This window comes from Tenebrio molitor, chromosome 7, assembly GCF_963966145.1.
Source record: "Tenebrio molitor chromosome 7, icTenMoli1.1, whole genome shotgun sequence".
Classification (NCBI taxonomy): Eukaryota; Metazoa; Arthropoda; class Insecta; order Coleoptera; family Tenebrionidae; genus Tenebrio; species Tenebrio molitor.
Genome location: NC_091052.1, coordinates 17,380,924 through 17,403,251, shown reverse-complemented (window position 1 = coordinate 17,403,251; position 22,328 = coordinate 17,380,924). Strand labels below are relative to the sequence as shown.

Here is a 22,328-nt window from a genome sequence, read left to right as displayed (position 1 = left end):
TTCGCGATCCGCTCACGCCGTTCTGGAAAAGTCGCGCTGCCTTACGATTTTTACGCTTTTCCAGGGACGGCGACGCTGCCATCGGCGCGCCACCAGGATGGCGACGCGGTCGCGCCGTTTTCATTTCCACTGACTTGTTGCGTGTGCATTCACGCCGACACACAGGAACACATACCCGGGGTGGCGAAACCGAAAGGCGCCAACTGGGGGCCGATTCTATCTTCGCGCAATGTGGTGAAATACCCTAATGGTAATTCTCGCTCTCCCTCGGCCGCAGGGGATGTTTACCAAGAGGGCTGGTTGAATGCCCTACTTTCAAAATATCACCATCCGACGAATTCTCGGGGTTGTAGCTTTATTTTTCCAATTGCTTAATATCATTTCGTTCTAATGTCGAATCGTTGACAAAATAAATATGTATACCTCAATATGACGTCGTATCGTGACGACCGACGTATCCTCGAAATGGTTTATCAGTGTTAGTTTTGACTTTTAAATACATTACATACATTTAACAAAGTTAATTATTTTCCAACGAGTTGATAAGAAAATTTATTTCAAACAACCAAAAAAGTTACTACCGTATGTAATTGTTTTTTTAGTTCAGTTCAATCACATTTTTAATACCGGGTTATTATAAATGATTGTAGTCGAAGCAGGCCATGCCCATGTCATGAAATGTTTGCCTCTTTCATGTGAACTGTCAATTTTTGTCGCTGTCACTGTCATTTTTTAGATGAAAAATGCGGTGATAGTTTTTTTTTTAAATTAACGATTGAATCCAAAAATATTGAGTTGTTTTGCAACCAATTCTAAAAATATTGAATTGTTTTGCACCCAGTTTAACTCCTGTGTGTGAACGGTGTGTACTCACTTATTCACATCATTTTGATGTTTTTTATATGGAGCGGCACCCATAAATTTTACATTCAATTGTTACGCCTACTTGAACTACAATCATTTATAATAACCCTATATATTTGATGAATACATGGCGTTAATTATGAGCACGTGCAGAATTACCTGAGCTTTAGACGTAAAATTAACAGAAAGTAAAAGTAAAATTAAGCTTTTTACAGAACGATTTTAATTTATATCACATGTACAAGCAAATAACGCGTGTTCAATTGAAACGTTCATCAAATTGACTTTGATCTTTGTCGCTATCTTTGTCTAACCAATTTAATTTACGATGTTGTTGTCTTTTAAAAAACAAAGTCAAAGCCAACTTGATGAACATTTCAATTGAACACTTGTTATAACAAAAATGTTGTTAAGACTTTACGCCACAGTCTGTTGATTTTGTAAAATTCACCTTTTATTCCTATATAAATACACACAGATATCTACATTTCCCCCCAAATTCTAATATTTTTTATTTTGTACTTGAGAATATGTATAAGAATATAAGTGAAGACCACCACGAATGTTGCGTAAGTAATAGTTATTTACAGTAAGAGTGAGGAAGGCAAAGTTTTTGTTGAATTGCGTGTTCGTCCATGCAATTCAAGTGAACGAAAGCGGGCTTACTCTCGAGTGCTGTATTTGATTTTGTTCGATACCGCTTTAGAAAGTGAGTCTGTAATTTTGTATTCAAAATTTTAAATAAAAACAAATCACACTTTTGGACGGATCTGTTGATATGAAAAAAATAAAATGTTCCTGATGATGTCTTGGAGGAGCAAAGTGCCGCGAGGTACCAAGTGTTGCGTAAAAAATCAAAATTACGTTATCAGAAAGGAATTGGAAAAATTTACGAGTGAATGGAAATCAGTGAGTGAAAAACAGTGAGCGAAAAACAATGAGCGAAAGTGCATGAATGAAAGAGCAACCCTCACCCACTGGTAACTATACCTATATGGATACAGACTCACTTTCTAGGGAGGCATCGAAGAAAACATATATTTTTTACTTCAAAAATTCTAATTCTAATAACCATAAAAATGATACACCTTTGTTGTTTAACTGATTTTTTATTTTCACTAATAATACAGTTACCAACAGTGGCCCAGTTCTCGTGAACATCCTGCATATCAATAATTACGTCCGCATACGTTATAAAAGTTTTAAAATTTGAAAATGTTGCATTATTTTAAGTACATATGTGTAACGAACCATTTACATTTTTGTGTTTAAACAAAATAAAATCTATTGTTTACACAGACACATACACACAGCTGTCTAATGGAAATTACGTGATATTGACAGACGATCTAACGATAAGTGCTTAGGATTTAAAATGTCAAATGATTATTTGCAGTCTTCACCGCATAGCTAACTACAGTGAGATTGGACGAGACAACTACAAGATGATTGTGTATCGTTTAACAGTCATTGTATAAAATCCGTATTGTCATGGTAACATGAACTTCAAGCATAGATCAGGGAATTCTTATCCTAATTGACATTTATAATATCGATTCCAAGTTCAGGAATTGTATTTTGGATGAGCTGTGATGACTTTTCATAAATAATTAAATATTAGGTATTATGAGGTGATAATGATTCAGCCAATTCGTGCAATCATCTCGATGATAGGAACCCCATATGGATTATCTGAATTATCCTTATTTTTGCAATTGTCCGCATAAAAAATAAACTTTATTTTTTAGTAACACGATATTGTTTCTTTTCGTCATAGATACAGATTGTGAAAACAACTCATATCTCCCTTGGGATTTGTCAAATTTTTTCGCCCTCCCCATTGTTGACAACAAACTCATGAGAACGAAACTATAGCAACCACATATTCACGCAATCTTCCCTGCTAAATATTTTTAATAAAATTTTAACTTTTATCTACAGAGACTAAAAAATAAAATATTGTATGCACCACGGGAGATATTAATGTTTTTCCCCTCGGTTGACTGATAATTCCTCGGGCCAAAGGCCCTCGGAATATAACCACGTCAACCTCAGGAAAAAATCATGTTCATATCTCCCTTAATGCATAAATATCTATTTCGATATCTAATATCGCTTAAGAATTGATCTATAGTGTAGAAAGATTTACTAATGAGAGAGTATTTAATGAGTATTGTAAGCACTGAACAGTTGACACTACCTATAACAATGAAATTTATTGAGATTTAAATAACTTATATAGATGTTTAAAACACATGCACCTGTCCTACAAAAATATATAGAGAAATGTTTACAATGTACAGATTATGTTTTGGAAAACCCATGATGTACTTTTCAGAATACATTTTGACAGATTCCTTAGCACTGCACACTGCTGATTTGGAATCTGCAACAATGTGATATTTTAATTTCAAGACATAATAGTTATTTGCAGTAAGAGTGATTTCGTTCACGCGAATTGCTTGTTCATCCACTCAGCTCCGCGTGAACGAAAGCGGGCTTAGTCTCCGGTGCCGCATTTGATTTTGTTCGATACCTGCTTTGAAAGTGAGGGAAACTCGGTAATGGTCAATAAGACATTGCAAATTAAAACCATGACAACTGATATTGTTGAAGCTTTTCGTTTGCCGTTTCGTGAATGACCCCCCGAGTCTGTAACTTTGTATTCAAAATTTTAAATAAAAATAAATCACATTTTTGGACAGATCTGTTGCTATGGAAAAAAATAAAATACAAAATAAACAAAGTTCTCTGACGTCAATAAAGTGGTTGTGTGCACGTTGTAGAAATTGTGGAAATGAATGACGAAGAGAGAATGAATGTTCTTGATGATGTCCTGGAAGAGGTAAGTGCCCGAGGTACCAAATGCTGAAAGAAAGAATTGGAAAAGTTTACGAGTGAATGAAAACCAGAGAGTGAAAGACTGTGAGCGACAAACGATGAGCGAAAGTGAACTGAACGAAAGAGAAACCTTCACCCACTGGTAACTATGGATATAAACTCACTTTCTAGGGAGGTATCCAACAAAAGAGTTTTACATTAGTCTTGCCTTTAAAGATACAGTTACATTTACTTTTTGAATTTTGAATAATCCCAGATAAAATGTACAAGTACACTGGAAATAAGTTTAGGATACGGTGCATGAGAACCAATTTAATATAATTACATATATGTATGTATTGGTTGCTTAAATTAGAATGTTATATGGACTCCTTATTTGGCGCGTACGGATAAATTTTGCTAATTTTACTGTATAATTTTAAAAAAATGCAATTTTGTGCGATTTTTTCTGATGACAATCGTATCGGTACGATGACTAGCGTAATGCATGTAATTACTAAGCACTTACGTTGTATTCTTATCATGACCACTTGTTGAAACTGAAAATTGAGATTTTTAAAAATGATTCGTAAAAATTATAAATTGAGTTTATTATCGTCTCCTGTTACAAATATAAACATTTATGTTATAGTAGTGGCTATTGCCATACATTATGCAACTGTTTTCAGTGACTAAAATGAAGTTTTACTCACTAGTGCGATAATATGCTCACGTGTGACTTAAGTGAGTTAATTTTCATTGGGTTTTTCGAACTTTCGTACAAGGTACAAGAGCCCATGCTGTAAGATAAAATGTCGTAGGTATATCACACCCCATTATAAGCTCGTGAGATGTGTATCACTCGTGCTGACGCATTCGTGATTCAAAATTCTCAGTGTACAATTATCACTCGGACTAGCAATCATTAACAACAAAGGAGATTATAAAAACTAGGAGTATATCGATTTTTGGTCCACGAAATTATTTGCTGTAACATGAAATAATGAAGATTAAAGGATAATGCTTTTACTTCAACCGCAGGCAAATATCAAAAATCTTTTAACATTCAACACTTACATAAAAGGATAATAATGGGAAACTCTATTATATCTCCGTTTTAACAGTTTTTTCCTTTGTACAAAGAACCTGAACATTGCTTTATCATCCGACTAAAAGGAAATTTGATATTTGTGTCTACCAATGCGATTATAAGTGATGGATTTATAAAACTGTCTATTAAAGCTCCTGGAAAGTGTTATCGGAACAGGTTTACAACTTGCGACGATAATAATTTATTAATGGATTAATTCGCTTAGAAAACATCACGAGAGGCAAGAATCCGGCCCATCATTTTTTTAATAGCCAGGATTTCTCATCCATATTGCATTTGCAACGACTTAAAGAAGATGGACGAGAGAGATTTCAGGATTGGAAGAGGCTACAACTTTATCACCCTCCGGATTAACAGCGATAAAAAGAAACGTCGGAAACAGAAATTCAGACAACGGAAAAAACAAGCAGATCAAGGGAGACGCAACAGATGATTAAGTGGATTTACTCTGTGAAGCTTACACTTTCGTCAATTATCAAAAAAGTTCGACCACGTATTGAATCGTGATGGGAAAGGTTGTCGCCAGTTTTTGGAACAATCGTTGTTTAAAAAAAAAGGCGTATGTGCTTAAGACCGCAGCACATAAGTGAAAACTTCTATTGTGAATTTACAATGTTTGTCGTGTCTTACTCGAATGAGCCTTTCACCTCGGAGCGTGTGACATGACGCGTGACGCGACGCAGCGCGCCGTGTCGTGTGACTTGTGCCTTAAAAAATTGAAATCGATTTACGAGCACCTGAAAGCTCATATTTCAGGTTTAGCCATCGTTCATGGTTAGATGTATGTAAGTGTTCCCATCAGATGGTGTTGCCGCTGTTTGAAATCAAATAATAATTCAATATATCAAGCTTATGTATGCAGCATCAATAAAGACATGTCACTGTGCATGATGTGGGTGTGTTGTGCAATTGATAAAATAATATGTAATGGTCGATTAATATATGTGATGAATTCCTTAAAGCTTTTGACGTAGACGTCATTTTAACAAGTTTTAGGAGTTACACGTGACGTCAAGGATTTCGAACAATACCTCCGAATTTATGGATTCCACGATCTTGTGTTCGTGCATTGTTAAATTCATTTTTATTTATCGATCATATTGTACTGTCACTCGCGTCGAATATAAAAGACAAAATAAAATGTATCTACCGAAAGCCGCGGTAACAACAAGAAAGAACCAACGACCGGCAAGTGTTTGGTGCTAAGATTTAATCCACAATAAAAATTTCCGATTCATTTCACTTGTACCGTTATTTTTAGATCTTTAGATCTTGACAATGTCGCGAAATAAATACATAGTTCATAGCGAGTGTAACCTTTTTGTTTGCTTAGATGTTCCCGGATAAAGTTCCAATAACGTTAGCGATAAAATAAAAAATATTTCATTTCCTGCGAATAATGTAGCAGAATAAATATGAGCTATTAGCTGGCGAGAAAAAGCTCGATTCGGAATAAATTACATTTTGCACCATATTTCAATACATCATCCGGAATTCCGGTCGGATGAATTCTTAAATAATTGTTCTACGTTTAAATTCGCCAAATTGAACACAAACAAATAAGCCGCGAGGTGACCAAAAAGAGAACAGGATTTATGAATAATAAGCATTACGTACGCATATCATAAATCACGACGGTTCCGCTACATTGTTGGGGGAATCACAAAATATAAAAACTGAAGAAAAAATGGGAAAAGTATATCATCTTCTAGACCAATAATTCCTGAGGAGAGTGCATTAATAAATCTCGCGCTGTCCCGGATTTCGCAAGAAACAGATAAATAGATATTTTACTACATCAGCGAAGTAGATAACATACAAAGAAAGACAAAATCTATTTATTTTCATTTCTTGTTTGTTTCAGCTAAGAATTAGCAGCGTAGGGACACTATCGCCGTTGGGAAAACCACAAGACTTTCGCATAAACCTTGACATTTGGGGTTCAACGCCTTTAAATTTTATTAACACAATTAATTATGTAGGCACCATTTCCACTACTTTGTATCGAATGACTGTAATAAAGGACGAATACTCCTCCAGATAATAGGCTCTTTCAATTAATGATGAGCGTGTATGCAGTTATCTGCGAACTTTGATCCGATAAAGCACAAATTGGGTCCGGACAAATTGACACATTTAAAATTACGTCTCTTAAACCCAAAAGCTTATTTATTAATCCTCAGCACTCACTTTAATTTTCAGACACCGAAACCTGACCTCAAAAACGGTATTACCTTACGCCCGGAATTAAAAAAAAATGTTTCATGAAGACGAGGCGTCACGTCGTCGGCGGTGCCTAGAGCTTACCCTTGACTGGAATTTATGTTTAATTTTAAACAGATTCTTGTCGTGTTAGATGTTGCGGGTGCCCCGGAGGTGCAGTTTGATTTCCTGGATTCTTTTGGTAATTTATCGTTCGATTTTTTAAAGCGGAATTGCTTCATTTTCCGGTTAATAATTGCATTTTGCAACAGTGTTGCGTGCAGGCCGATCAATCTCTTATCTCTGACGTCACACCAGTTTCGGTCGTTCAATGATATGAATGTTAAAATTATTTGAGGTTTTCTCGTGATTTCGTTAAATTGCTGGTGTTGTGTCACGGCATATCTGGGCGGCAATTAAAAAAAACTTATAAGCGTTGTGTAAACGGCGCCCGATTAAGTACCTACATAATTAAGTTAAATTTAATTATGTATTAAGCGTGAGCGATTTGGCAACACCTCGATATCGCCAATTCGTAATTATCGGATTTTTTCTGAAAAGGGGCAACAATCGCCAGTAAACTTCGTCCCCTTTACTGGGCGTACAAATAATTATTGATTGTTTCGTAAACTTGACCAACTACTGTGAGAAAATATGGTCTGTAATTAAGCACCATATACAATTATGTATTTTCCACCTTTCAGCGACCTTACGATCGACCTTGCCACAATCATTATGAATTGATATAAGTGAATTTTTGTCTCAAGGTTCGTGATTGAGAGTTGAAAGTAAGACTGAACACGACTTTCGACGAAATCCGCCGAAAAGAGTTAATTTTTTCGACAGAAATCGCGCTCCGCTACCCATTCAAACAACAAAATGAAGTTTCGTAAAATTCCATACATTTTTTCTTATCTCTCGAACTGGATCGGCCCTAATGTGGTTAAAAACAATTACATTTATCGCCAGACCATTAAAGAACTGTTTAAAAAACTTACACACTATCAGAGCTGATAAGCGGACATTATTTTCATTTTTTCTTTGCTTGTCTTGACGTCAGCTGCGGCTTTCGAGCAGGCGAATTTCGTCCGTTTTTGCCTCCTGAAGACCTACGTATGTAGTAATGAAACCTTACTAGGCCGTCCCATTACAAAAAGAACAAAATAGGTTGCGACCCAGTTATGTGCTCGATTATTCATATATTAGAGGTTATCTTTGCTAAACAATATTTTTGTCGTAAAATTTATGACAGTATCTACAGCCTTCGCATCCAGTTTTAGGGCTTTGAGCCGTCCGGTAATCTTGCACTTTCTACGAGTGTCACCTCTTCTACTCGGATCAGCCCAGGTTATTGATAAAAACAAGCAAATTTTATAAAAATTTATTTATAAAGACTTATCGGTTGCTATCAGTGTTTATTCCTCTTGTTACTACGACAAGTGATAAACATGTTTTTAATGTTATTTTATCATTGTTAGGAATTTATGGCAAAATCATTAAAATAATTAATGCCTAATAATTCTACTTTATGCATAATTTATACCTATGTGCGTTACAATCAATTATCATGACGCCATAATTTGGAAATTATTAAGTCAAAGGGTTGAGCTTTAACCGGCGCTTCAAAGCGTTTAATATATATTATATTTACAATCAATTTTGAACACTTTGAGCTTTAAGGAACCATGAAAATGTGAGTTCTGGGAAATGTATAATATGTATCAGGACGTGTTCATTTAAATGTATCTTCAAAGATGGCATTGAAGAGTCGATTGTGAACGCACCACTCGTCAGCCTGCGGAGCAAAAAAACGAACAACACAAAAAGTGAGGTTAGATTTAAGCATTTAAGCCGTGATATGTAATCCGTGGTGCGTTCACAATAGGCTCTTCAACGTAAACTTTGAGGATAAATGGACACCCGATACTTTTAAAATGTCATAAATCAAACAACTTTAAAATGTTTGTTTGCAAAACTTTTAAATTATTATTTCATTCGAAGCGGATAACTATTAAACAGCAATAAAATTTGATATAAAATTTCTTTGCTGTTAACAATAACACCGGATTAGAATATCATTAAAAACTTTACAATGCGATTTTATTGTGAATTAACACCCTTTAGTTCGTACTGTTTGTAGCCCCAAGAGTATTGCAATCTAGATATTTCGTCATTAAAATGTTAATACATATTTTTGATGTAAAATGTATTAAGTGTGCTATAAAAGAATGTAGGTATATCAAGAGTCCTGTGGAATTCGAATATGTATGTTTGATTTTTGCCGTTCTGTAGCATATTGTGATACAAAATAGAAAAACAAAGGTTATGTAAGTCCATTAATAACAGGTTTTTAATAAAGAGTATTGTAAGATAGAATATACAAGAAAAACAACTAAAACGTCGAACTCATAACTGACGCTAAGATTTAATAATTTGACATTTGACTGTTGACATCTGACGGCTTCAACGGCTCGACATAGTTCGACACAATAAAATTATAGAGCCGCACGTCGCGTCGCCTCACCTCTGTAATCAGCAAAGATGAAATTTATCAGCACATCCCGTTCAACTTCAACCATAAAAAGATAATTTTTTATTTAACCGTAATTAACATTTGTATTAACAGCGAGCGTGCTACAAATTTTCGTGTTTTTATCTGAAGTGAAATCCAGAAAAAATTATCGTCGTGACAGTGCGCAGCAAATTTGAATGAGAGCTCAGTTACACTACGTAAATTATTTCGATGAATGATTTTAACGATCTGGACGTATAAAAAATGTCATTGCGATAATTTCATGGAAATGTGATGGCGTGGACTGTACAAATTACCATGGCAACAGCTCGACCACAGTTATCTCGCCCACGCAACGGATCGAAGAAAATTAACACTTCAATTTTTGCAAAAAGTATCATTTTCATTAAGATGGGATGAAATTTGATCGTCTTAAGCATACATTTTCACCGAGCGACTTCGTTAAATCATATTGGAAGATGGCCAGAAACTACCTGTCGCTATCTTTTATAATAATAATTGAAAATGGAAATGAAAGTAGGTAAGCTGAATGGGAGTTGCAACGATAACGCAATTCAATAAACCGTCTGATTACAATAAGCAATTAACCAGTTTTCATTTTTTGGTTATTAACATTGATAAACTGGGTTGATTTATTTCTATTAGATAAATTTTCGATTTAGCTAACCTCTTTGTGTTCGTTCAGGATTGTTATCTTAAACTGACAGCGGCCTGCTCGATTCACTAAATACCAAAGGGCAAACTAATAAATACGGCTGCATTAAATTAGTGTAATTGGGTAGCTTTATACATAATTAATTAAATATTTAAGTATTTTCTTGAATATTCATGAAATCCTATGGGATTGTATAATGACATGATTAATCATACACTGATTAGTGCAACGAATATGATTCTCAAAAAAAATCTTCTTATGTATTGTCGCGTTGTTGACGAATGCAGATCCTTTAAGGCTTGATGACTCAAACGAAGCGCAAATTGCCTTACTGCCTTTTTGTAGCAACAGACAAAGCTCTAAGAAGTCGAGCAAATGTGTTGATAGTCTAATAAATTGTCACATCCCTAATTCGTTCCATAATCACTATTGTGTTCTTGGCTATCGGCAATAAATTTTTATCGGCATATTACGGTGGTTATTGGCAGATATCGTGACGCAGTTCAATAGTGTAGTTAACTTTCTCTATCACGGAGTGCATTACTGATCGCAGATACTGAAACGAATGCGGATGATTTGTAACTTCTTTCTTAAGCATTAGATTGCGAACACGAAAAAGTGGGTCATTTAGACACACTGCATTTCCGTGAATTAAATCTCGTATTGTATAAACTGACGTTTGGAACAAACGTCGCCTAACGAACAAACCTTTCTATTAAAACAACCTCCCATCCTCGTCCATCATAAATCTGGGACGAGTTTGAAAAAAAAACAAGAAAAATCGTGCTAAGAACCCGTCTGAAATGCTAATTTTATTACAGGCTGCGTAGTTGCGTAAATATGCTTTATTATCTGTGGAGCTTCTGCTCCGGTCGATCCGGAAAATGCAGCGTTGCCGGATCGATAGGACTAGTGTAAAACGGACCTTAGCGCTACGCAATGTTCTGCAGCTACGGTGATGCAACTCTTGCAGCTCACTTACGTAACGACGGCTTGCAGATGATGTTCTATGATAAAGTTGCAGACTGCGTTGTGACTGCCTTGAATGCAGTCACGACCATGTCACAGACGGTTCGTGTGAGATGCGAATAGGTAAATGGCACTAGCGATGAGCTAATTCCATCGAAGGATAACGGGAAATTTCGCATCAAGTCGACGATTCACTGCGTCAAGCTTGCAGCAGCAGAGTTGCGACTAAAAATAAATGGTGTAAAGGAAATCAAGTTCGTCCATGGTCATGGCCTTTATTGGCAAAAAGTGTCAGAAGAGCGAATTTAATCTTTCGGCCCAGACAGCCCAGAGATAATTTTATTTTTATTATACGTGCGTGTTTGGATGGATCTCGCAAATATGGTTTTATTATTGAGACACAATCTAATTATTCGTCTCGGTCAATATTTAATTACATGTCATGTACTCTTTGCTACACGGTCCTCTTCCACTCGTTTATTTTTTCAAGTGGAGTGAGTACTTTCGATGCTGTTTTCTATCGTCAGAGATATTGCAATTGATGTTGAAATACAAGTGGTTGTTATCAATCAAGAGAAAACACTTGAGAGATCTAAGATTTGATTATTTTTAACATCTAAACAATAACGAGATAACTTCAAGTTTTTGTTTGATATGTGGACTTTTAAAAATCCAGATGACGAAGGACATTCAACTTAAACAATAGAAGACAAACGATCATACCCGACATTACATGATTGAACATATTGAAACTCTCTTGTCTTTAATTACACTTCCAACTTTGTTAGATTCTGATTCAGAACTGGATTCTTCCAGCTGATTTCTCATTTATGTATTTAAACTAAATACATTGCTGCCAGAGCATCATGGAAATTTTTTTCGTGATTCACTCTTATTATTCATTCTCGTCTCTTGTATTTAAATCTTATAAATTTGAAAGTGAATCAATTTACAATATTAAATCAAACCTTTGAAAAGTTTCCAATATCGAATCTCCACGTGAATATTAAACTTGAAAGAAGCCTCTCGCTCTTCAAATTTAACCTTTTCGTTGACATAATAACGATAGATCTCAATTTACATTTTTTATATAAAAACCATCCCCTATAGTCAGACTTTCCCCTGAAGTAATACATTTTACAAATCAATTTCTTCGGTTAATGATCTTGTTTCGATACATTAAAATTGGAAAATTATTGTTTGAATGTATTCGTGATACCTCCCCTTGAAGATATTGGAATGGTCAGGTAACGTCCCTCCTTCTGTTAATTATGTATCACTTCACAAGGTAATGTCCAATAATTTTTAAGTAATCCATCGCATCGATTTTCTATTTTTAAATTCGAGGCTGATTCACAAACGACGTTGTTTTAAATTCATTTTTATTTTCTTTGTTCGCGTTATTTGACACCATATGGATGAATCAATGAGGTGCGAAATGCGGTTATCTGGTCTAGGTGCAGACAAACGCCTGGAAATGGGAATAAATAGGTCAGCGTGTTCGAGTTTTATTACAAAAACAAACACCAAAGGCCGCATCCGAAATTTATTGAATTACAACAGTCTACAACTATTTCTGTCGTCGTTGATTGACTTTGAAAAAAAAAATCAAAAACGAAGGAGTTAACGAATTCCTATTTTAATTACGTTTGTTCAAGTCTTCCTCTGAAAACCCATTAAATTTGATTGTTTCAGGTCTGGGTCCGGATGGACATCTCGTTAGTTTCGTAACTAATCCAGTTCTATATTCAGATTTGGTTCCAGTTTCTCCAGATATGTTCATTAATCACTTCCAATCATTTCCAATTTTCGTTTCAAAAAGTGAATCGACTTGGTACGAATGTGTAGTCCTCTCCGTCTTATTGCGTAGCTGTGTAGTAGAGTGAAGGAGTATTGATCGTAAAATTGGGATGAATCAGTGTTGAGGCTCTTGAGCTTCTCATGCATTTTGCACGATCTGCGTTACAGCAACAAAACGCCTGGATAAAGGGAAGAGACGCACATTCCCTTTTAATATGTAGCTCCGTGAATTGATCATTAACTAGCTAACGTATTGTTATCGTCGACGAGCTTTTCCAGGTCATCAATATCCCCTTTGGTGTGCTGCTACCAGTTGAATGCGCCACGATGAGGCAAATAACTCAGAACGTTCTGGATTTGTCCCATATTCCGGAGGCACGCAGCGCGCATTCTCGTTACGTCACCACCCTCGGAACAGGGGAGGAATAGAGATATTTCCGCTGCGGTGTACAGACTATTGCATAACATACTGTCTTCAGCACGAAAAGCAACAGATGCACGTTTCTTCTTGACAGTAGAGTGACACAATGACGTTAATTAAGAAGAAGGCGGAAGGGAGCGCTAGTAGTAGACGGCTCGCGGCGATTTTTTAAGATGCCACCTTCGATTGATAATATCATTCTTTCCTGCACTTCCACTATATTGCTTCATAAATCTTCATTTTTATCTCCTAGGCCACTGCCACCAACGTCGTATTGCTTTGCAATTTTTTCCGCGCGAAATCTTGTTAAGGCTCGTGTGAGGCATTGCCACCTCCGACCCTGAATCATCTGACTGAGGACGTGTTGACAACGAGCCGATTAATCATCTGATTATGTAATGTACCAAAAGTATTTTCTCGTTTTAGAATTTTCGCAACGTTGCAGTATTGTGGAGAATAAATGGAAACATTAACAGATTTGTTAAACATTATGAAAGAATTTGAAAGTAACTAATTTATGCAATTCACCAGCATTACATAAAATATTTTGTATGTTGAGCTGCTCTAAATTAAATCGCGCAAACAAATCCGTGCCGTTTTGTCGCCTGCATTATTACCGTTGCGGAGTGTTTTATTGTGTCAAAATTTTATTGCGTCTGCTCAGATTGACTAAAAAACGGAGACACATTAATTACATGCTCGTAAATCGGAGACTTTTAATGTGCCGATGAACAGGTTAAAAGGGCCAAAGAGTTCTAGGTCCGGCTGTTTCCGTCTGATGTCGTTAGTAAACGTCGCTCCCGGCAACTGTGATCAAATTGATTGAAATTTTAATTGCTCTTGCAAAAAGTGGCCAGCTTCAGTTACCCACTCATGTCTTGGCCTTCTAGTGCGGCCATTGTCACAAGAAAGATGTGGGAGGAATACTTTTTGTTCGGTCTATTACTTAAGGGGATATTCCACCATTGTCTACTTTATGACCTAAAACGAGTAATCTCTGTCTGCTTCAATGTTATCAACAACATTGTTTTCCTTGTTTGCTTACAACAAACTTCCGGAAAACTTTTCATGAAATTTCTCCAAACAAATGCGCCAGAAAAACTACTTTTTCAGCGACTTTATCGACTTCTCAACAGGTTAAGGATGAACTGGAGTAACATTGAAAACTGGCGAAAATTGCTCAAAATTGGTACATTAGTCCTTCTATCCATGCAAAAGTACTGTGCCAAATTTAAAAAAATTTGATCGAGGAATTTTAAAGGTATTACCTTTTAAAATTTCGGAATATTTTACACGCGTTCTTACGAGAAATCGACCAATGCTCGTATATAAATTGATAAAAAACATATTTCAAAATGGACAATTTTTCTTAAATTTTTCACACATAAAGTATCGATATCGTGGAATTTTCTAATGCATTTACAAAAAAAGTTGGTCGAGGATTTTCCATGTAATCGCTAATTACATGTGGGAAAACACGGTTTTTGAGGTTATGTTATTGTTTTAATTTCAATAAAAAGTGAACAAAATGCAATTAATTGACGTCGGTATGCAATATTACACTCATATCGCACGTTTTACTACAGTTACGTTAAGAACTTTAACAGAAATGCAATGAAAATTGAATTCAGTGTATTTCAGTGTTTCTGTTTATTTTAAGTTCAGTCTTAGTCAAAAGATTGTAAAATCACATGTAAGTAATTATCTAAATATCAAGAAAATAAACACAAAATTTACTTGCAACTGATTACAATTCGTTTCCAAAAATTAAAAACTTTTTTTTTCAAATATTGATTCCTCGTAATAAACGTTTCATAGCATTTAAGAATTCCGCAACTTTTTGCTGAGATTGTTACTCCAGTTCATCCTTAAAGGATAATTAGGTACTGGATCTTCACAGTATAATATATTAAAATTGATTTAGATTTAAATCTTCGCTGAAGTACAAATGTCTCTAAAAACACCTAGGTATATCAAGAGTCCTGTGGAATTTGAATACCTACATATATTTAATTTTTGGCGCTCTGTTGCATACTGTGGTATGAAATAGAAAAAAGAGGTTATGTATCTTCATTAATCACAGGTTTTTAAAAGTAATTAGAAGATAGAAAACTGAAGAAAATCACAAACAAAACAACTTAGACGTCGAACACACAACTGACGCTAAGATTTAATAATTTGACATTTGACAGTTGTCACCTGATTTGCGGCTCGACATAGTTCGACACAATAAAATTTTTATTATTTCATGGGAATAGTACCGTGGAAAATTTGTCTCTATGAGAATAAGCAAAGCAGTCCTGAAAATGATTTCGAAATGACGACAAGTTGTCAATTTGGGCTGAAACGAGGCTATCTAATAAATTTTTTGTAAATTCTTGTCAGCTATCAGTTACCGAACCAGTTTTTGCTCCATTTATATGTAAATTAAGCGCAAGTTATACAGCACCAGACTAATTAATATTGTTACACCTTATCTTAGTGTACATATTGATTGAAACACGTATGCAGTCGCCTAATTATCTGTACTTAAAGTTCACACATGTTGAACATGGTGTAGGTGTTATTGCACTGAATTATGGATTTGTATGCCCCAAATAACATATGTATGCGATTTACATCGCTGAAAACATCAAACGAATTGATTGTAACAGAATATGGCAGCGGCAACAGTCCCTCTGGAACGGTGTTCGTCGTAATCGCAGCAGGAGTAGACGGAATGTACGAATCTTCGTATGTACGTTTTAAGAAAACTAACGCGAGAAAATAAAATAAGGTATTATTCAGTTGTCGAAAATGCAACCGAATTTAACAGAGAAGAAATTTAAACGAGACCATTAATGTGAAAATTATCCTATTGCTTTAGCTCTTCAACTAGGATAATTCGTTTAGCGAAATGGCGAACATAAATTCGCTTCTATTGGCAATTAATTAAAACTAAGTGAAGATAAAACACGTCAAGGCCGACGCACTTTTTCGAGACATTTTATCAAATTTTTTTTCTCGGTCACACTAATTTCACGCAACAATTTGTCATCAACCTCTTGAGTAACCCGGCGATTATTACCACAAGATTGAGAGAAAAAAGCGAAATGTTTGTTCAAGATAAATCGCGGATAACCGGATGTATCGGACGAATGGGTAGTTAAATCAAAAATAATTCCGTGAATTTGTAATTTCGTTCCCGTTTCGAGGATATCCGCCCACGTTTCTTATCTGGGAGCCGGAAAACACCGGAGGGAACATTCAGATTCAAATATGGACAACCTCTGACCTTTCGTAACGATACACCCACTGCAAGTGTAGTTATGAAATTTATTTTTACACGTGTCATTTCTCGCCCTTTGTGTTTGGCGTGTTAATTTCGTGGCGGTCATTTGCATAACAGTATGCGGGATGTGGCCGAAAAACTAATTAGGCGACGCTTACCCTTTCCAAAATTTCGAGTGTTTAAATGTAACTGTTACACTGTTGGCCCTACTAACTAGATAAGGGAGCCCTAATTTAATAATAGTGGGGACGACCTTAAAAATCAATACAATATGTTACGTCAGAGAACTAGTGTGGGTGTAAATAGTGTTTGAGTTGTGAACGTTGGAAAATACTGATAACGTAATTTGTATGTATTTTAACCCACACACGTTCACCGGTTCGGGTGGTTTTGTAAGATATTTCGTCTGAACGAAAATTGAGAATTTTATACTGACGTACTCCCTTCCGGAGGCTCCGGGACCGATGATTAATCCGCGTGCCATGACAACGGCAGATTTTTTACAGTTTACAGTCTGAGTTACAAAGACAAATGCAGAAACTGTCACGAAAAGAAAGAGCACCTATTCAATTTCTGTCTCTACTGAAAGCTCCTGGACTTTTATGGTGTGCTAACACTAAAAAAAAAAAATGAAAATTAACAACAATCTGTCAAAGAGTAATCTACAGTTAAGTATGAGAAACGGAACAAGTGGCGCTTTTATGAAAATACGGACAAAACGTCTGTCATTAGCACTTGTTTCTCTCTACAAAAAATAAAAATGTATCATTCTGCAAAGACCTCTCGCATTAATATTGTGTGTGGACAGCTTTTTTTTTTTTAAGACATTCCGTGCCAGTTTTACCGTTTTGATGCCATCACGTGTACGCGACCTCATCTAGCACGAACTGAAACGGCCATAACCTGCAAGGTATATCATCTGGTGTTGGTGAAGGGCTCTAAAATGACAAGCAATTAAATTAAAGGATCCTTTATTACAGCGCAATATTCGAGATTCCGAATTCAGTGAAACGATATCGCCGGTGAAATCATCACGTGAAGCAGGCATAAACCAAACATTTCCCTGAAAAATTACAGTTTTCAGGTTTTCGCTCCGTGTAATACGCCACTTCTCATAAAAAGTCGGAAAACATAAACATGAAAGTATAGCTGCCAGTCCCGAAGCTAAATCGGTTGGGCTAGTTAATTCCCGATCGTTTCTAATCAAAGATTCATAACATTGCGGCCATAAACACATCAATTTGAGTTGAAAATTAAACGGTCGGCTTTTCACAGTCGCGGATAGTGCTTTATCTATTTTCACGTTCGTGTGAATTAGGTACCTTGAGGACGTAAACATTCTGTTTGATAATTGGTGGTGTGCTCGTGATCTAAAAGCGAGAACCTGCTTTATTTTTATTGCTGGCATGGCAATTTAATTCTTGTGTATTTTTCCCGCGAGAAAGACAAAATGTCAGGCGTGCATTAAGAGACTAGTTGAGTCCTCCAGTGAGAAACTCGTTTCTTGAAAATAAATTCATCGGAAATTTTCCGTAGAACAATGCTACTGTATAAAACAAGTCATTACAGTAGACATGTCCTTCGTTGCTTACCTTGCAACAAGTGCGGTTTAAAGTATTCGGGGAAAACTATGTGTGCGATAGCTCATAAAAAAAATAAACAAACAACAGGATTTCAGTATAAACCTGTTCAAGATTGAGAGGTTATTGTTGTGGAATGGAATTTCCCGGTAATTTTCTATGAACCTGTCTCAATGATTTTATCTTCTGTGTCTCAAATAGTACCCCTGTATAGCATACAGTTAGGTCGCGCTACACAAAAAGAATTTATATTTGAGACATTTCGCTTGGCTGTATGAAATGCTTGGGTGATATAATTACTCATTAAATAAACAGTTGTCGTGTAGAAACGTATCCGTTGGTGGTCAAATTCTAAAAACTTGTCAAATGCACGCAGCTTGGACCTGCAGCACCGCTACGTCGCTGGAGACATAATGTGCAGTGCTCTACCTTACGTGTGCTACTTCTAGAGCAAAAAAACGGATGTGTCCCCGGGCCTAAGAATAACCTTAATCTTGACTACATAAAGTGGTCGTTTATTTAAGACTGAAATAAGTACTAAATGATTATTATCAATTTTTTCAAGTGTAATGAAATTGAAATGAGCTGTTGCATTTTTATGATTGTTCACAGCAAGAAATTATACAAGTGTCCAGTAATTATACTTTCAAATTTTAGCACGAGGTTACCTATGTATGTAAAAATAGGTCGAATCCATTCGTTTACGAATCGTTACTCTCATTATTATCAGAATGTTTAATGCAGTTTTTCATTAATTTTTCAAAACCTGCGGGAATTATGATTATACATGTATATTTTTATTCTGACTGAGTGAGGATGCCGAACGAAGTGTGTCGATTGGTTTCTGCTCCGAAATTAAACTCAATATTGTGGGAAATTGCAAATTAGAAAAAATCTACAACGTGTATTGAGAGTAGTGTAAGTGCTGTAAGTGCACTTGGGGATGTAACAGATTCATGGTAAAATTAGTATAGTTGGATGATTATTCACTATAACATACAGAATACAAGATAAATGTAAAAAACGTGTTTTCAGTAAAAACCGTAGCAGAAAAACGCCACCAAGATAAGTGCTACGGAGATAGGCGATATATTGTGAATTAAAATAGGATCGAATTTAGGAAGAATTGAATTAGGAAGAACGGAAAAGTCGAAAAGACGAAATGAACTCGGTCAGCTCTGAACCAGCCAGGGGAAGAATTGAGTAAGCCCTTGATATGGGGATATGATAACTGGGAAAGAGAGATAGAGTTCAGGGAAGTTGCAGGAAGAATCACAGGAGGCGACAGAACAATGGACAGCGATGGATATACAAAGGATAACTAAAAAAGAAAAATTAACTAAACAGCCCGTATTAAGAGAGATTTTTGGAAGAAGTAAAAAAATGAAGAAAACCCTCGACAAGAGAGATCAGAGTGAAGACAAATTGGAAACAGTAATCGAGGTGATACAGGGTCTTAAGCGGGAGATACAAGAGAATTTAAGAGTTATGTATCAAGGAGGACAGAAACAATATAAGAGAGAAATGAAGGAATTAAAAGAGGAGAATGAAAAACTAAAGAAGGAAAATAGAGATGAAAGCAGAAATGCATCAATAAATGAAAAGGTGGACGTCATGGATCAGGAAAAAAACGTAATAATGTTGTCTTTCAGGGGTTACGCGAAAAATGCGCACGTGCTTAAAAGGATGAAATGCATGACTTTTTAAAAAATCACTTAAAGGTGGATATTCATATTCATGTAAAAAATGCAACGAAAATTGGGGACAAGACATGTTTGATACAACAGGAGAACACAACTGACAAGATAGAGATAATGAAGAATAAACTAAAATTACGAAATGTAAAAGAAAAAAAGATTTATACCGGGTATCAACCACCAAACCTGGCCATAGGGACATTACACATATTAAAATAATATATGAGTTGCTATGAAATATGTTATTGTTTCGTCAAATTTGCTGCTCTGTGATCGTTCTTCCCTTTTCCAAATTTCAAAAGTATTTCTACTTTCTACGTTACCTGCATCAAAAGTTTCCTGATGGCATTGTTTGTACGGATGATAATTATAGCTGTCAATATGACATTACACAATAATATATTTCATAGCAACTCATATATTATTTTAATATGTGTAATGTGCCTATGGCCAGGTTTGGTGGTTGATACCCGGTATAATGAAAAATGGTCGAGGGAAGAAAGGGAAATATAGCAGACAATAAGAACGGTAGTAACGAAAGAAGAAGTGAAGGGAAAGACGGTACAGAAAACTGATCGTTGATAATAAGAAATTGAAATGGGACCCCTGTAAAAGAGAAATCAAACCATCGAAACAGGAAACAAAAAACTAAGTGCTTCTTCTGCCCCGCAGTAGAGATTTTTATACAGGATGAGTGAAATTTTACCGCCCGATCGAAAACACCCACTTCTAATCGATTTAAAATTGTCAAAAAGTTCAGGAATGATTGTGTATCGCTGTAGAACATTCTGTAATTTTTTTTTTTTTTTAATGAAACGTAAATATTTTTGCAATAACCGGTACATTAATTTACATAATTTTTCACTGAGAGTCCTTTCAAACATTTAGGAAAAATTTGGTGTCCCTGAACACATTCCGGTTTTTGAGATAAATGGAATTTGATGTTAAAGTGCAAAATTTAGCTATGATTTACATATTAGTAAATTGGGCGGTCACTTCCAGAAAAGAGGTTGCCATGGATTATTTATGGTACCCCTTATGGACTTACGAATTACTAGAAAAGTTCTCCATGGATGTTTAACACTGAGAACAAGACTAATTTTTGAACAATTCCCTTAAAAATTATGATATCCGTCACAACACGTAACGTGGCGTGTTAATAATGTGCCTGTTCATTCGACAACGTGAACCCACGTCAACCTAGCGTAGTGTGGCGTGGCGTGGAGCAAGTGGGTTCCCGGCATTAAGAAACGGCCCACGCTATAACTTTGCTATTGATGGCCCAAATGAAAAAAAATATACAGGAAACGAAATGGCTCTAAAAACACTACAAACCTGAGTGAGCATATAATTTTTATACCATCTACCCATTTATGGGCAATGGGCAACTTTTATTTTTCAAATGGTAATCTATAATTTTTTTATTGATTCTGTTAGTTTTTTTTCTGATCTACTACTGTTTCAAGACGATGAAGAATTTGAAGCTAGTGGAAATGATAACGCTTCAGACACTAGTAGTGACTTTTGTGAGCATCCATCCAATTCTAAGTTATTTAGTCAAAACGAGCTTAAGGATCTTATCAGGGAAACCAATTTCATTCACGAAAATCACTTAAGCGACCATTCATTATTGTAGACTAATAAAATAAATGCATTTTCTTGTTCAAATTGTTTATACACCCTGTATTTAATATCTCGTAAACTAGAGCTAACAAAAAAAAACCAATAGCATTTTTGTGATCACTGTAACGGACATATTTAAAATCCGGTACCAGACTTCCGGCACCAGTGATTATTTATGGACTGATTTTTGTGAAATTTGGAAGATGGTATTCTAGAGAATGAAGAATAAATTAGTGATTGTAATATGCTCGATTAATTTAAATTTAAATTCGACAAACCTTTACGTCCATAAATAATGTAAATACGAGTATGTTGCAAAATGTTAGCAATAATTTTAGGTTTGGTTTGGAAGAATGCATTGAGGCAAATGGTGGAACATTTGAACAGGAATTGCAGGAATGTCCAAAATTTCACAATGATGCTCATTTGTTACATGGTTATGCGTGTTTTAATACCTTTTGGAAAATTAACACGGTTTTTTCCTCTTTTTCTTGTAGTACGACTGCCTTCAGGAATTTTTGCGGAAGTCATTGTTTATTGTTGTTCTTCAGTTTAGTATAAACCTTCAACGATTTAATTCACAAATAAAGGAAGTTAAAATGGTCTTTTCAAGACTGGAGGTACTTGAGTAACGCGAGATTAATCTCCACTCTTTAAATTATCTACAATCTGTTAAATTTCGCAAAAATTGGTCAATAAATAATACAGATATAGAACCTAAAAGTCTTAGGTGAGACAGCCTGTATATTTTTATTATCGAATGTGCTTTTAACTAACTTTTT

At 35.5% G+C, this 22,328-nt stretch overlaps 1 long non-coding RNA gene across 1 annotated transcript in view; it reads left to right on the top strand.

The window, feature by feature from the left end:
* Window positions 1–22,328, top strand: part of LOC138135831 (uncharacterized) — a 325,387-nt gene that overhangs the window by 45,010 nt on the left and 258,049 nt on the right. The window lies entirely within an intron of this gene.